Genomic DNA, 16360 nt, shown 5'->3' with positions numbered 1-16360 from the left:
GTCTTTCCGTTTTGATACAAGAATTAATTTTTAAAAAAGCTTCACATTTCTGCAGAAGTCCAGGCAAGGATCTTTTAACAAATTTTTGAAGCAGGGCCAGCTGGTCGGGGAAGGCAGAGATAATAGGAACTGCAGATGCTGGAGAATTCCAAGATAATAAAATGTGAGGCTGGATGAACACAGCAGGCCAAGCAGCATCTCAGGAGCATAAAAGCTGACGTTTCGGGCCTAGACCCTTCATCAGAGAGGGGGATGGGGAGAGGGAACTGGAATAAATAGGGAGAGAGGGGGAGGTGGACCGAAGATGGAGAGTAAAGAAGATAGGTGGAGAGAGTGTAGGTGGGGAGGTAGGGAGGGGATAGGTCAGTCCAGGGAAGACGGACAGGTCAAGGAGGTGGGATGAGGTTAGTAGGTAGCTGGGGGTGCGAGGAAGGGATGGGTGAGAGGAAGAACAGGTTAGGGAGGCAGAGACAGGTTGGACTGGTTTTGGGATGCAGTGGGTGGGGGGGGGGAAGAGCTGGGCTGGTTTAGGGATGCAGTAGGGGAAGGGGAGATTTTGAAACTGGTGAAGTCCACATTGATACCATATGGCTGCAGCGTTCCCAGGCGGAATATGAGTTGCTGTTCCTGCAACCTTCGGGTGGCATCATTGTGGCACTGCAGGAGGCCCATGATGGACATGTCATCTAGAGAATGGGAGGGGGAGTGGAAATGGTTTGCGACTGGGAGGTGCAGTTGTTTGTTGCGAACTGAGCGGAGGTGTTCTGCAAAGCGGTCCCCAAGCCTCCGCTTGGTTTCCCCAATGTAGAGGAAGCCGCACCGGGTAGTGGATGCAGTATACCACATTGGCAGATGTGCAGGTGAACCTCTGCTTAATGTGGAATGTCATCTTGGGGCCTGGGATGGGGGTGAGGGAGGAGGTGTGGGGACAGGTGTAGCATTTCCTGCGGTTGCAGGGGAAGGTGCCGGGTGTGGTGGGGTTGGAGGGCAGTGTGGAGCGAACAAGGGAGTCACGGAGAGAGTGGTCTCTCCGGAAAGCTGACAGGGGAGGGGATGGAAAAATGTCTTGGATGGTGGGGTCGGATTGTAAATGGCGGAAGTGTTGGAGGATGATGTGTTGTATCCGGAGGTTGGTAGGGTGGTGTGTGAGAACGAGGGGGATCCTCTTGGGGCGGTTGTGGCGCCCCCACCACAACCGCCCCAAGAGGATCCCCCTCGTTCTGTACCCGGTGCAGCTTCCTCTACATTGGGGAAACCAAGCGGAGGCTTGGGGACCGCTTTGCAGAACACCTTCGCAACAAACAACTGCACCTCCCAGTCGCAAACCATTTCCACTCCCCCTCCCATTCTCTAGATGACATGCCCATCATGGGCCTCCTGCAGTGCCACAATGATGCCGCCCGAAGGTTGCAGGAACAGCAACTCATATTCCGCCTGGGAACGCTGCAGCCATATGGTATCAATGTGGACTTCACCAGTTTCAAAATCTCCCCTTCCCCTACTGCATCCCTAAACCAGCCCAGTTCGTCCCCTCCCCCCACTGCACCACACAACCAGCCCAGCTCTTCCCCCCCACCCACTGCATCCCAAAACCAGTCCAACCTGTCTCTGCCTCCCTAACTTGTTCTTCCTCTCACCCATCCCTTCCTCCCACCCCAAGCCGCACCCCCAGCTACCTACTAACCTCATCCCACCTCCTTGACCTGTCCGTCTTCCCTGGACTGACCTATCCCCTCCCTACCTCCCCACCTACACTCTCTCCACCTATCTTCTTTACTCTCCATCTTCGGTCCGCCTCCCCCTCTCTCCCTATTTATTCCAGTTCCCTCTCCCCATCCCCCTCTCTGATGAAGGGTCTAGGCCCGAAACGTCAGCTTTTATGCTCCTGAGATGCTGCTTGGCCTGCTGTGTTCATCCAGCCTCACATTTTATTATCTTGGTCGGGGAAGGCTTCTATTTATTTATTTCTGCAACAGCAACCATCAGAACTCGTGACCACTTCCAAAAAATAAATTGTATGTTTCACAGAGGTACACACAGAAGACAAGCAATATGTTTTGTTAACTGAAAAACACAATCTGACAATTAGAAAATACTTTTGAACAACTGAGAGGAATGCTGCAGTGCTACCAATGGACAAAATATGTATTGCAATTGTTACAGCTCAGCGAGTTACAACTGGCATTCTTCTCAAATTGGGACTTTTTGTTACAAACCAATCATTGGACTAAAATGCTGTAACATGAAGGGGAAAAATCACTTTCAGACATGGAAAAGATTATTTTTAAATTACAGGTCTTTTTTTTAAGAAAGGTGGTTCCTGAGTATATAACATAACTATGTACTGGTCCATGCCAACTTTTTCCACCTTTCTTCCCCTAACCAAATCAACATAACTCTCTGCTCCTTTCTCCCTCAAATTTTTAATCAAGCCTCCCATTAAATGTTATTTATAGTACTGGTCTTGATTACTCCCCACATTGGCAAGTTCTACATTCTTACCAGTATTTGGGCAGAGTTTATGCTTGACTTCCCTCCTGGATTTATTAATGACTATCTAACACTTATGATCTCTCAGTTTTAAACTCTTTCATCAGTGAAAAACATTTTCATCTACCCTTACAAAAAAAACAGAAATTCTTTATTGTAACACCCTCATCCTATTATCTTGTTGGTAAAAGATTTCCAGCCTCTTCAGCTTTTAGGTAAGTTAAACTTCCAGTTCTGGTAATATTCTTGTGAATTTTTGTTTTTGCATCTTCTCCACTTTCTCTACAATGCAAATAAAAAATAAACTTAATCAGGATCAGCAGGAACATTCTTCCATGAATGGAATCATACCTTGACAAAAGTTGGGTATTATTGTGAAAATGTCTAATATCATGATTTATACGATTTAGACTTGAAATTTTAGTTTTGGTATAGATTGTTAAATGTAAAATGAATGAAAAGCCCTAGCGACAAACCTGACAGCAAAACTGTCATTCAATAGGTAGTTAACATTGTTTAATAAGATCAGAGTTGGAAGTGGTAGAATAGTGATGGAGGCAAAATGACTACAGTCATCATCATAAAGGGTATAATTTATTCATATGGTTCCAAAACTTAAGGAAGATTTGGAAATTGTAAATAATTAGCTTGAATCTCAATCTGGAACATTTCAGGCATAACGCATGGTTGTCAGGCTATATTGCCGAGAGGTATTTTTGTTTTTTTTTAATCTGTGGGATTATTCGCAGACGCAGTCAGTTAAATCCTGGCAGCAACATCAAGAAACAGAGAGAGAAAAAAAATTGCCAGGAGGTGTAGACCATATTGGAGTCACTGAGCAAAACAGCAATGAAGCATGTACATAAGCTTAGTGTTGATAAGTCACAAGGTGTCAAGGAAGAATTAGAGAGTCATCTAAATAGATAATTGCAGAGTGATCCTAAGAAATTTCAAACCTCAGGGAATAGCTGAAACACTATGAAAAATCTAAGTGAATTCCTGAGAACCGTGGCACATATTGGTTTGGTCCTGAGAAGTGAAGCAATTCCAAGGTCCCATGAACTATGAAGGAAAACTCTAAATATAGGGATACTCTTGGTAGAAATAACAGGAGAATGGGGAATGCCCTGTTGAGATCTTTGAATTTAAAATATGAAAGCTTGGCAAATAAAGTGTTGTTGTAGTAACAAAGTGTGTAGCTGGATGAACACAGCAAGCCAAGCAGTATCTCAGGAGCACAAAAGCTGACGTTTTGGGCCTAGACCCGAAATGTCAGCTTCTGTGCTCCTAAGATGCTGCTTGGCCTGCTGTGTTCATCCAGCTACACACTTTGTTATCTTGGATTCTCCAGCATCTGCAGTTCCCATTATCTCTGTTAAGTTATAGTACTTCTTTTAACTCTTGTACAGTAAAGGGATTTATTTTTAATAGGTGAAACCTTCCAATATAATTATCTCAGCTATGAACTGGGAGTTAGAATGTCTAAACATGTACTGGTCTCCCTCAAGACCATAATGTTAAGACCAATTATCTCAGCCTGGGACATGACTACAAAAATTTCTCTCTGCTACATTCCAACAACCTTCAGTTTCTTCATCAATAACTTAATCTCAACAATGTCACAACTATGACAACATTTAATGACATGACCCTCTGGAGTAGTGCGCTGGTAATGAAGCCACACAAATGTGAATGTTTGATTAAAATATCAAATTGCTTAAAATTTACTTATTCTTTTAACTTGAGGTAAACAGTTAAGTCCACCGTGTTTAAGAAGAAAAAGAAAATCACTATTTGTTGTAATTAATTTTTTAATGAATGACGAAGAAAAGACTAGTTTATAAATATATTTTGAAATTTAACTATTTTTCAAATTCCTATACAAATACAAACCAATATAAAATCAAGCATTGTGGGTTAGGAAGGGAAAAAAATAGGCACAAGTATACAGGTTTATCACCAGTTGGGATCACAAAGGTTAATGATTTGTTTTCTTTCAGTTCCTTTCGCCTGTTTTCAACTCTGACGATAACACAAGCTTGTGGGTAGGCCAAGTCTCGTTTTTTTCACTTACTGTTTAAAGCTTCACCCTTTCAGTAGGGTTTTGCAGAGAGAGCTGTTTTCAGAAAAGAGTGAGAACAGTTACCAGCAATGTTTTTCTAATTTCTCTGTGAGGCAAGAGAGAGAGAGATTTAGGTACTTTCCCTTCACAGACTAATGTTTCTGCCCTATTGTCCACATGTAAGGCTGTAGCAACCAATTATGAAGTTGTTATGCTAAGTATTCTTGATTCATACAACTGGCTGACCGTGAAACCAGTCAAAAGACTACCTCTGGGCACAACTTTCCTGAACACACACACAGTGCAACATTTTGTATATACACAACTCACAACGTGTTCCAGTAAATAACTCATTTTTAAAACTCCAAATGTTTTCTTCCGCAGTTTTGTTGGCTAAAAGCAATATCTCTTCATATTTTTAGTCTGCTGTCTAAAAATAAGTGCTCTTTGAGGGTGTAGACATGCTTACTGAGCTGGTGGGTTTGGTTGCAAATGTTTCTTCACCCTGTTAGGTAATATCGTCAGTGCACTTCCAGTGAAACATCGGTGTTCTGTCCTGCTTGTTACTTAAATGCCTCAGTTTAGTGGGATGATTGGTAATACTTCCAGTTCAGTTTCTCAGTGGTTTGTACACTGGATCTAATTCAATGTGTTTGTTCATGGATTTCTGTTTGGAATACCAGGCCTCCAGGAATTCCCAGGCATGTCTCCATTTGACTTGTGTGATTATCGATGTGTTGTCCCAGTCGAATTCATGTCACTCATTGTCCGTGTATAGTGAGACAAGTAAGAATTGGTTGTGATTCTTGGTGGCTAGTTGGTGTTCATGTATCCATATTGTCAATTTTCTTCCAGCTTCACCTACACAATGTTTCTCAAAGTCCTTGCATGGTATTTTGCATAATACCCCAGTTTTGCTGTGGATATGGGATCCTTTACGTCTGTCAGTAGTAGAGTGGTTGTTCGTTAATGGGCTACTCTGATACCTAGGAGTCTGAATAGTCTTGTGGTCACCTCTGAAATGTCCTTGATGTATGGAGGATGATTAGTGAGTCTGGTCGTGTTGTTTCTTCCTGTTTGGCTTGTCTTGGAGGTAACGGCAGATTGTGCTATTTGGGTATCCATTTCTATTGAAGACTTGTGGTGCTCCAAACTAGCATTATATTAAAACGATCACACATACGGACTAGTTACTCAATTACACTAGCAACCAGCTCAACCCCCACAAACTGAACTGCATCAGGCTACTATTTAAATGAGTCAAAACACATTGCAGCAGCATTGAACTATACCCAGCAGAACAGGAGCACCTATATGGAGTCTTCAAAAGAAGTGGATACCCAAAAAGCACAATCCACCGTTACCTCTGAGATGTTTTTCAAGAAGGTTGGTAGAGATAAACAAGAGAATTATAGACACACAAACATAGAAGCAGGAAGCAGCAATTCAGTCCTTCACGCCTCCTCTGCCATTATGATCATTGCTGAACATCTGACTCGATAGCCTGTGCTAGCTTTTCCTTCGTATCCTTTGATCCTTTTAGATCTATGTGCTTTATCCAACTCCTTCCTGAAACCATACAAAATTTTGATGTTGACTGGCCACAAAACATTAATTCTGATTTTTTTTCTTCACAGATGCTGCCAGACCCGCTGAGCTTATCCAGCAACTTTGTTTTTGTTCAATGTTTTGACCTCAACTGCTTTCTGTAGTACCAAAGTTTACAAGTCCACTACTCTCCTGGTGAAGAAATTTCTTCTCATCTCATTACTAAATGGTTTACCCCATATCCTTAGACTGTGATTTCTGGTTCTGGGCTCCCCCAACATCAGGAACATCTGTCCTGCGTCTACCTGCCTAGTCCTGTTAGAATTTTATAGGTTTCTCGAAGATCCCCTCTCGCTCTTCTGCACTCCAGCAAACATAATCCCAACTAATTCAACATTCCCACTTATATCAGTCCTGTCATCACAGGAATTAGTCTGGTAAACCTTCACCGCAAACCCTCTTTAGCAAGAATATCCTACCCAGAAAAGGAGACCAAAATCGTATACAGTATTCTGGGTTTGACATCAATAAAGCCCTCTTTCATTGCAGCAAGCATTCCTGCTCTTGAGAATAAATTCTCAGTGAGTCTCACATTAGTGGTAGAGAAACTATGGGAGAAAATTCCGAAGGAAAGAATTAATCTCCACTTGGAGAGACAAGATTTGATCAGGGATCATTAGCATGGCTTTGTCAGAGGGAGGTCATGCCTAACAAATTTGATAGAATTTTTAAAGAGGTGATCAGGTGTGTAGATGAAGGCAATGCAGTTTATATGAATTTCAGCAAAGCCTTTGACAAAACTGCACGTGAGATTGATAGAGACAGTAAAAGCATATGGGATCCAGACTAACTTGGCAAAATGGATCCAAGATTGGCTTATTGGTAGGAGATAGAGGGTGGAGGTAGATGGCTGTTTGTCAGAAGAGAGTCAATATCCAGGAATCAGTGCTGGTATCTTATTGTTTGCGATGTATATAAACAATATAGATGAGAACGTTTGGTGGGTGTGAAATGATAAGCAAATTTGAAGCTGACACAACATTGGTGGTTGACTGAGCAGTTAACAGCAAGGAAAAAGTCCTTTGGTCAATGGAGGCTGTAGACAGGTTGGTCAGATGGGCAGATGGAAGTTAACCCAAAGTGTACGGTGATGTATTTGGGAGAAGTAACAAGACAAGGGAATAGTCAATGAATTGCAGAACCTAGGAAGTTCAGAGGAACAGAGGGATTTTGGAGTGCTTGTCCACAGATCCTGAAGGTGGCAGGAGAAGTTAATAGGGAGTTTTCAAATACTGGACACTTGCCTTCATCAGCATCTATAGATTATAAGGGCATGTTGGAGCTGTACAAAACTTTGACTCGGCTGCAGCTGGAGTACTGTATACTATCTGGTCACCCTACTATAACAAAGAGGTGATTACACTGGGGGGATGCAGAGGAAATGTACCAGGACTTTACAGGTGATGGAACATTTTAGTTATGAAGAGAGGCTGGATTGCCTCGGCTTTTTTTTCAAATAGAACGGAGAATGCTCAGGGAAAACCTAACTGAGGTGTATAAAATGATGAGGCACATGGCTAGTGTAGACAGGAAGCACTTGTTCACCATTATTGAAGGTCAATAACGAGGGTCCTTAATTTTCAGGTAAGGGCAGCAGGTTAACAGGGGGTTTGAGGAAAATGTTTTCACCTAAGGGGTAGTGGGAATCTGGATTATGCTGCCTGGGACGGTAGTAGAGACAGAAAACCTCACAGCCCTTAAAAAAAGTACACAGACAAGCACTTGAAATTACATTTAAGGCTATGGGTCAAAAGCTAGCAGCGTAGACGCCATGGACCAAACAACATGTGTAGTATGATTCTATTAGCTCCAGTCACAATTCATCAGATAGTCCAAGAAGCAACAAGGCAAGGTATAAGAAGGTGGGTATTCTATTGCAAGTTGGTCACCTCCCAGACCCTAGAAGTCACGGTACCTCAGCGGTTAGTCCTGTTGCAAAGTGCCAGAGACCCCCAGGTTTGATTCCAGCCTCGGGTGACTGTCTGCGTGGAGTTTGCACATTGTCCCTGTGTCTGTGAGAGTTTCCTCCCACAGTCCAAAGCCATGCAGGTTAGCTGCATTGGCCATGCTAAATTGCCCATAGTGTCTAGGGTGGGAAATGCAGGGACAGGGTAGGGAGTGGGTCTGGGTGGGATGCTTTTTGGAGGGTCAGTGTGGACTTGATGGGTTGAATGGCCTGCTTCCACACTGTAGGGATTCCATGAACTAACAAGGTACATTCATAACTGTGATGAAATATTATCCACATGTTTAGTTGGGTACAACTCAAAGTTTGACACATCCAAGACAAAACCATCCTTTTTAATTGATATCTCACTGACTTAAATGTCCATTCCCTTTGCACTCAGTATACATTGCTGCAGCTTGCCCTATCCAAATGATGTACCACCTAACTCACCTTCCAAATCAGCAAACCCCATCACTCAAAGACAAGGATAGAAGATGCAAAAGAACACTATAACCTTCAATTCACATCACCTCAATTGAACATACACTGTCATTTCTGCGTGACAATCATAGGACTTCCTCACTAACAAGATTTTTGTAGCACTTTTACAGCATTGTCTGCAGATGTTCAAGCAGTTCAACCATCAACAGAATGATATTGGAGGATTGATGATAAACGTTGGTCTTGCCAGTGAGGCCCACATATTGATGCTGGAAAAAAATTACTTATCAGCTTTAGAAACCAAGAAATCTTGTACAGTATTTAACAGGCAATAGTAATCGTTCCTGTTCTTATCGCTTTCCAACATCCACATGAGCAGAGATTATTTAAGGATTATACGAAGTCAGAACCTGCCCAATTTTTTTGCTTTCCCAACAAGTAGGGCATAACTAATCACTATATTAATGAGATCTTCACTGCGATGGCTCAGTTGCTCTTTGTCTCTCCCTAATGAGAGAACAGCCCTATGATCCTCTGGGAGTGCGATGACTTTACTCAAGTTACTCACTGGAACAAACCTCACAGGAGATCTGTGTGAATTTTGATGGGTTAGTCAGGATGCCATGACAGGTTAAAAAATATTTTAGGCTATTAAATGGATCCATCTTTACATGATTCCAATTTTACGCATGATACATTATTTATCTCTTTTTCAAAAAGTTAATGAGAAAATATGCCATTCAAGTCTCTTAATATTATAGTTACATGCAATCAAATAAAACATGTGCACAATGTGTAAAGGTTAGCTCCTCCATTAAAACAATTACATCAACTAATGATTTCATGGTGCATTAAATCAGTTTGTATTATATTGGGATTTTTTTTCATTAATTCAGGTGATGAGCTAGCCTTTTTTGCCTGCCCCTAATTGACACTGAAAAGGTGCAGCAGGCAGCCTTCTTTAACCGCTGCAGTCTTTATTGCATAGGTACAAACACAATGGGAGGGAGCCCTAATTCTTTATTCGCTAAAGGCTATTTCAAATGTTTACATTGTTCAATACAGCATTTATTGTTCCATGTATGAACACGACTATTTCAGGAGCAGCCCTAAGCATACACAAAAATGAGATGCCAATCTGGTGAAGCAGAGAGTAACAGGCAGGGCTCAGTGATTTCAAAACCAAAAGATCAGATCTAAGTTCTCTAGCCTTGCATGGTGGTGGAGAATTAAACAATGAATAGATGTGGGGAGGTTCCACAAATATTCCTATTCTGAATTACGATAGAGCTGAGTACATCAGGGCAAAAGATAAGGCTGAAGTATTTACAATTTTTTGTCATAAGTATCAAGTGATTCATCCATCTTAGTTTCCTCCAGAGGTCCACAACATTACAGATGCTAACCTTTGGCAAATTCTATTCCCACCATGTGACATCAAGAAACAGCCAGAAGAACTGTATGCTACAAAGTCTATCAGCCCTGATAATATTGCAGCATCCACAGCCAAGCTGTCCCAATGCAGTTCCAATAGTGGCATCTACGTGACAATGTGGTAAATTGCCCAGACATGGACTGGACATCAAAGCAGGACAACTCCAACCATTGCGTCAGTTTACTCTCAAGCATCAAAAAAGTAATAGAAGAGGTCATCAACAGTACAATCAAGTAGATAACAAAGTGTGAAGCTGGATGAACACAGCAGGCCAAGCAGCATCTTAGGAGCACAGGCCCATCTAGGCCCGAAACATCAGCTTTTGTGCTCCTGAGATGCTGCTTGGCCTGCTGTGTTCACCAAGCTTCACACTTTGTTATCTTGGATTCTCCAACATCTGCAGCTCCCATTATCTCTGAGTACAATCAAGTAGCATTTGTTTGGAGGTAACCTGCTCGCTGACACTCAGTTTGGGTTCCACGTGGACCAATCAACTCCTGACATCATTACAACCTAAATTCAAACATGGACAAAAGAGTTGAATTCCAGATGGGACATGCATCTACCTGTCCTTGATATTAAGGCCAGCGTGGCCAAGTGAGAGATTGAAGAGCCCTAGAAAAAGTACAGTTATTGGAAATCAGGAAGAAAACCCTCAGCTGGTTGGAGTCAAAGCCAGCAAAAAAGATGACGATTGTGGTTTTAGGCAGCTCAGTTACAGTACATCTCTGCAGATATTCCTCAAGTTAGTGTCCTAGGCTAATCTGTCTTTGGCTGCTTCAGAAAGCATCTTCCTTCTTTCATAAGATCAGAAGTGGGGATTTTTGATGGTGAGTACTCAATGTTCAGCATAATATGCAACTCCCTCAGCTACTGAAGCAGTCAACGTCCAAATGCAGCAAGAACTGTATCTAGGTTTTGGCTGACAAGTGGCAAGTAACATTTTCATAACAAAATTGCCAAGCAACAAGCATCTCTAATAAGAGAGAGCCTAATCAATGTGCCTTGCGATTCAATGACATTATCACCACAAAAACCTCCACTATCAACATCCTGGTGGTTACCATTGGCCAGAACCAGAATTGCACTAGTCATGTAAGTGTAGTGACAAGAGCAGGTCAAAGACTCGGAACATTATAGCAATTTATTCGCCTCCAGACTCCCAGAGCTTGTTCACCAATTACAAGGAACAAGTCAAGAATATGATGCAATTTTTGCCTCGATGAGTGCACTCCAACAACACAGGAAGCCTGGCACTACCGAGGACTAAGTAGCTTGCTAGACCAGCACCACATCCACAAACATTCACAGCCTTAACCACCGACACTCAGTAGCAGCAATGTGTGCCATATAAAAGATGCATTGCAGAAGTTCACCAAGGCTCTTTAGGTTCTAGATTACCACTACCATCTAGAAAGACAGGATAAAAATGCATGGAACACCACCACCGGCAAATTCCTCTCCAAGCTACACCCCATCCTGACTTCAATCTTTATTGCTGTTCCTTAACTGTTTCTGGGCAAAATTCCTGGAATTCCCACCTTAGCAGAATTGTTGGGGTTTAAGATGACAAACCACCACCTTCTCAAGGACAGCCAGAGACTACCAATAATCACTAGAGATAATGGGAACTGCAGATGCTGGAGAATCCAAGATAATAAAATGTGAGGCTGGATGAACACAGCAGGCCCAGCAGCATCTCAGGAGCACAACTAGTTCCATCAGTGATGCCCACATCCCCAAGAATGAATTTAAAAACCTGAACTCCCATTCCCTCCCTATGAGCATCTCAGATTGCGAATACGACGGTTAAAACAAAAACTGGAAGACCAATCTGGAAGAGAGCCAGGTTAGTCTACTTGACTACGAGATCCTTGATTAGGGTTTTTAACCCTGGGCCAGTCCTGGTGGCTGACAGATATAAACAGAAGATTCAAAGAGTCTCCTTATTCAAGGGGCTGGCTGTGAGCTGACTGGTCAGAGCCCATGAACTGTGCACATCGAAATATAGAATGACTTGGTGATGGGATAGCAGTCTCTATGTAGTTATTTCAGAGGCATATTTGATTTTTCCTCTTTTAAAGGATACACATGGATATGGTTTAATAGTGAACTTCAACCGTTTTGAGAAAAGACATTAAATATTCCAGCACTACAGGTAAAGAAAGAAAATATTCTGTCCCACTCCGAGTGCTGCCAGCCAACAAGTATTGTTTTCAACAAGAACTAGGAAAATTTTAAATCAATTTGCAAAGCTAAAATCATTAAAATCAAATGATCCAATTACCAATGTAGACGCTATCGTTAACCACCACTGTAATGGCTGCAATGTTCTACTTCCGATGCTTCGTGAAGTACTCAAAGACTAACTGTTCTTTGAAACCATTTTGTTTGGGCTCACTTCTTATTGCTAATCTCTGTGTGCCGCATTGCATTATTATTTCTTCTCCTAGTCATTAATGAACTCACTCTTTTGATATTCAAGAAAGTCTCTTTAAACTGGGTCTAAAACTCAAGTTAATTTATTGTAGAAGATAGATATCTACAAAGAAACCAGTTTGTCTTTCTTCATACAAGCTCCATACAAGATTTGGGGTATCCCATCTGAAACCATAATGACTTGAAGAACATTACCTGGAGTCTGATGGTAACGACGTCTCAACAGAAAAGACCAATTAGCAATTGACAAAACTCAAAGTACGAACAATAGCCGAATGTGTTTACTTTGTAAGTGTGTGCAATTTATCCCACCATTCAAGAAGCAAATATAGCTAAGTCAGCAATATGAGTATTTTAAAAACTACCAAATTAGAAAGTTCCGTTAAAATACAAATGTTACCAACTACAGATGGAAATATCAAATTGCGTAATTTTACTTTGTACTCAGTACAATAGCAAGAAGCATATATAGAAAATAAAACCAACACAAATCTTTTCCAGAAACCATATGATCATTCGAAAGAAATGACATCTTGTCTGACGAGTCAACCACCATAAGGTTCTTCGAAGATACTCCTCCAAATTTCTGAGATACGTGTTTCCTAATCTGTTATGAAAACTTTCATATACGGTTATGCACGTCGCTCTTCCTTGCAATGTTGACAGATAAAAAAAACTTTTCCACTTCAAACCCGTGAAAGTATTGTACTACAGAATATGATGTACAAAGCTGGAGGGTACTGGATAAAGGGAATGCCAAAGAAAGGGGAACCTCGATTCAAATGGTCATTCATTCAAGTGGAAGAACGAACCAAGCAGCAAACGTGTGACAACGCTGACATGAAAAGGGGAAGGAGACGAAGAGAGCGCCTTTTGTTTGTGATGGAACTGGGGGGGCGGGGGGAGAATGATCCCAAGTGTCATTTAAATTGTAAGGGGAAAATAAAACTGACATTTCCTGCGGGAAGAGACACAATCCGGCACTGGTTTGTAAGAGATGGTCGGTTCTCCACAACGTTGCACCTGTTTCCTACCAGAGAGGCAGATCCGAAAGGATACCCGTCGAGGCTAATTTCAGCACCGCGTTCTTTGTCTGTGAGGCTGAGGAGTAAAGTTAATATCGCTGCCCTCTCTCAGAACGAAACAAAAAGCTGCTGTCAGGGCGCGCTTCAACCGTTTTCTCATCGCTAGCCGTCAGATCGAAGCATCATCGACACAATGTCACTGACATTTACCTCATCCCTAATGCGCGAATCAATCTTACCTTGTCCGAGCCTTCATCAATTACAGCTGCAGAAAAATAACGATGTGTCCATCTGTCTGTCTAAGGTGACGATAGCCGGCTTTCCCTCTCCTGTTACTCCACCGACGACGCCATGTTACCCATCCACTGCCGGCAGAGCGGCGGCCACATCCGGGGAGCGGGAAGGGCGGGGCCAGGCACGCGGTGGGCGGGAACCAGATGGGAGGGTGGGGCAATCCGGTCGATGGGCGGTCTCACCCAGGAGAGGGGACGGGCCAAAGGCGGGGGAGGGCGGGACGCTGGCGGTGAAGGCGGGGCCAGCCGCACGAGGGCATGAGACGCGTAGAGGGCGGGGCTACAATGAGGGGCGGGGAGAACACGCGAAGGGTCGGGGCAGGGCGGCGGAGGTTGGGGTCCATCCAGGTGACGGACTGGTGGACACGTTGCACCGGTGGGCGGTGACAGGAGGGGCACAAGGGGGCGGGCTGCGCGCTGTGGGCGGGGAAACAGGCGGCTTCTGGGCCCGGGGAGCGGGAAAGTTGTGCACGTGCGTACGTTCTCCTTGAGGGGGGTTGTTGGCGGGTCAAGGATGGGGGTCTTGGATTGGTACAAGACGAGCGGTGGGCGGTGCCTGGATGCAATGGGCGGGCCATAGTGGTAGGGGGCGTGGCTAGGGCGCCAGTGAAATGGGCGGGGTCGGAATTGCCTGAGAAAATGGAATGTTTCCTGGGAGCTCCGGTGAGCCCGTGGCTCATTCATAACAATGGGCCATGCCCATGCCGCCTTGTAGCAACATCTCAGAGGAACACAAAACCTAGGGATTTTATAGCTCCAATCACCCATACGGGCGTAAAAACCGTCTCTTTCAGTTCTTGTTAACCTGCAAAACGTTTCTCGTAACTAATTTCCTCACGTGGCCCATAACCAGCTCTTAATCATTCAGACACTTCCCAAATTCGGCGAAGTTTAGCGTGCATTTTCCATGCGTTGCAAGTTAGACCGTTGCAATCAACGTTGTTTCAAACACAATGGAGAAGACCAAGCTGGTGGGTCTTAGTTGCGAGGAAGAGTCACCGGACCCGAAATATTAACTCTGATTTTTTTTCTTCACAGATGCTGCCAGCCTGTTGAGCTTTTCCAGCAACGTTTGTTCCTGATTTACAGCACCCACATTTCTTTCGGTTATTATGAAGCTGGTAATTCTGCCTCCTTCAAGAAACTGAGTTGTTCCACCTCCCTAGTTTAGCAAGACGTCATTATATTGGTCTTTGTTTAAGACATTCCTCAGCGTTAACTCTCTCAAGACTTCCACTATTATATAACAATCATATTGACACTGGTGTAGTAACCTAAAAGCTTCAGAGATAGCAACTCGTGGAATATAAGCAACTGTCTGTCCGAAGGCAATGATATCAACATTAACGGAAATATTAAGTCAGCTTCTCAATTCTGTCAAAAAGTTCTGCAAGTCTCAAAACATTAACTCTATTTCTCTGTCCACAGATGGTGTCAGACTTTGAGTTTTTTGAATATTCTCTGCATTTGTTTCTGATTTCCAACATCCGCAGTAATTTGTCTTTATTTGAAAGGTTACTAATGATGGGAGGATCAAAATGAGATGCTTCAGGAGTCTCTCAACCTGTTCACGATCATGACAGCAAAGCATTTCAATATGCCGTGTTGACTGAAGCCCTAAGGACTATCTAACCTTAGTACTGTGCCATGATCGTGCACTATCTCTCTGCTGTCTTTTTACCTAATAGACAGTAGGACACATAATATTTTGATACTTGAAAGTGGGATTGCCCAAAGAAGTCAAGGAAAATCAAGTAGAAAATGAGACAACAAATATAAATCAAGCTAAGAACCACAAGGTGCATCACATGCAGATGCATGAGACATGTATGTGTTGCTGTGCACTTAGCAGCCTGGCAGAAGCATTCAGTCAAAAGACCTCCAAAGAAAAGCATTGAAAGGGTGAATAGTGTGGGAGTTGGACCAGGAACAGCTAGCTGATGTGATGAAATTGGTGGTTTGTTCTTGTCAGCTTGCACAGATGAAGGACCGAGGATGATAGTGTCCATGGAGCATTCAGAGCAATTGTGATGAAGACACAGTTGGAGGATGGCTTGTGAAATGGCATCAGGAACACCAAGGCCAGACACCGGACTCCGCTAAGCAAGAGAGGCAGTTTACTTCAGGGATGAAGTTTGGTGTAGGAATCACAGCAATAGCCTAAAGGCCAGGTGTGGTGACATATAAAGTTTGAGTAGGTACGATGGTCCTGAAGAAGCACATGAACCATATGAAAATAACATGTTCCCTGCTCCTTGACTGCTTTTCCAACAGTTCCAGAATGCTTGGGTTCTCCTCTTCGGTCAAGCATTTTCAAGATACCTGGCGATCTGAGGTAGACGTGGTGGATGTTACCACCTTGATGCCTTTGCCAACGGAAGAGGAGAGTAAATTTCTTCCAAGATGTGCAAGTTACGTTACACTTGCACGTATCAGTGCCAGAGTTGGCGGAACCTGGTGCTAAAATGGCCCAGGAGAAGCTACAAAATAAAAGAATTAGTCTACGTCCTTGGACTCAGTGTTGGATCTAGTGGGACTCTTGTGTCATGCTGGCAGCAACTACAATGGTTTGCCGGCCTGACTCCTGAAGAAAATTGTAATCATTTGGCTGGGGCTTTG

General features: G+C 43.2%; 1 protein-coding gene across 3 annotated transcripts in view; it reads right to left on the bottom strand.

Annotated features, from left to right (window-relative positions):
* The window catches only part of LOC125455001 (serine/threonine-protein kinase PAK 5), a 193789-nt gene extending 179967 nt beyond the window's left edge, over nt 1-13822 (bottom strand). For all 3 annotated transcript variants that reach the window (XM_048536456.2, XM_048536452.2, XM_048536451.1), the window contains exon 1: nt 13688-13822. The gene's annotated coding sequence lies outside the window, so the exon portion shown is untranslated. The remainder of the gene's footprint in view (nt 1-13687) is intronic.
* Nucleotides 13823-16360: the final 2538 nt, after the last annotated feature.

Source organism: Stegostoma tigrinum, chromosome 9 (genome assembly GCF_030684315.1).
Source record: "Stegostoma tigrinum isolate sSteTig4 chromosome 9, sSteTig4.hap1, whole genome shotgun sequence".
In the NCBI taxonomy this organism is placed as follows: Eukaryota; Metazoa; Chordata; class Chondrichthyes; order Orectolobiformes; family Stegostomatidae; genus Stegostoma; species Stegostoma tigrinum.
This window is presented reverse-complemented; position numbering and strand designations above follow the sequence as displayed.